The sequence below is a fragment of the Schistocerca cancellata genome, chromosome 2, assembly GCF_023864275.1.
Source record: "Schistocerca cancellata isolate TAMUIC-IGC-003103 chromosome 2, iqSchCanc2.1, whole genome shotgun sequence".
In the NCBI taxonomy this organism is placed as follows: Eukaryota; Metazoa; Arthropoda; class Insecta; order Orthoptera; family Acrididae; genus Schistocerca; species Schistocerca cancellata.
Window position 1 is genome coordinate 888436801 of NC_064627.1, and position 1426 is coordinate 888438226.

At 45.4% G+C, this 1426-nt stretch overlaps 1 pseudogene; it reads right to left on the bottom strand.

Moving 5' to 3' along the window:
- Positions 1-285: 285 nt before the first annotated feature.
- On the bottom strand, positions 286-402 carry LOC126163737 (5S ribosomal RNA; annotated as a pseudogene).
- Positions 403-1426: the final 1024 nt, after the last annotated feature.

Sequence of the window (1426 nt, forward strand, 5' to 3'; positions counted from 1 at the left end):
GGAATACTCCCTTTCAAATTCTAAAGATGCAGGGATAAAATATAGGAACCACAAGGCTATTTACTATTTGTACAGAAACCAGAAGCACTCCGTCTTCAGGCCACAAGTGGCCCACCGGGACCATCCGGCCGCCGTGTCATCCTCAGGTGAGGATGCGGATAGGAGGGGCGTGTGGTCAGCACACCGCTCTCCCGGACGTTTGATGGTTTTCTTTGACCGGAGCCGCTACTATTCGGTCGAGTAGCTCCTCAATTGGCATCACGAGGCTGAGTGCACCCCGAAAAATGGCAACAGCGCATGGCGGCTGGATGGTCACCCATCCAAGCGCCGCCCACGCCCGACAGTGCTTAACTTCGGTGATCTCACGGGAACCGGTGTATCCACTGCGGCAAGGCCGTTGCCACAGAAACCAGAAGGCACTTATTATATTCGAGAGGTATGAAAGGGAAGCATTGATTGAAAAGCGAATGAGACGGGGTTGTAGCCTATCTTCGATGTTGTTCAATCTGTGTATTGAGCATGTATTAAAGGAAACAAAAGAAAATTTAGGAGTAGGAATCAAAGTCCAAAGAGACGAAATAAGGATTTGCCAATGACATTGAAATTCTGTTAGAGACTTGGAAGAGCAGCATCTTTACAGTACGATATAAGATGAACATAAACAAAAACAAACGAGAATAATGGAATGTAGTCGAATTAAATCGGGTAATGCAGGCAATTAGAATAGGAAATGAGGCACTTAAAGTAGTAGACGAGTTTGGCTATTTGCGCAGAAAAATTGTTCTGTCGCAATCACAAGGGCCGGAACGAAGACAAAGAACGCAAGACCAGAGAAGGTTGTGAAACGACGTCGGCCAATGGTGCGCGTAACAGGATCGCACCACGACAGCAACGTCCTCAAGCCGAAGTGAATACAAGAGCCGCTCCTGCCAGCTTCGGCCGCTGAGATCGGCTCAGTATATATACAGTAGTGTTCAGTAGCGGACGTTAGTAGACAGCATTAGCGCGGCTTAGCCGAGAGTGCTACGAGTTCAGTTATTAGTGATCCCTAAACTCTGTGACGAACTTGCATGAACTCTGACTTGGTTGCAAGGCGCCCATCGCTTGCAGAACCTTGTAAATACAAGTTAAGTATAATAAATCTGCTTTATTGAAACAAAACTGCAATGTTATTTGCTTGAACTGTATAGCATTCCGAGAATGCAGCATCCCTTAGACACCCTACGTGAGATGAGTGGGCAAGACCCAACAAAAATAACTGATCATGGTCGAAGTAGAGGATATGAACTGTAAACTGGTTATGACAAGAAAAGCACTTCTGGGGAAGAGAGATTTCTTAACATCGAGTTTGGATTTAAGTGTCAGAAAATCTTTTCGGAAAGTATTTGTATGGAATATAGAAATGAATAGAAGTGAAATATGGACG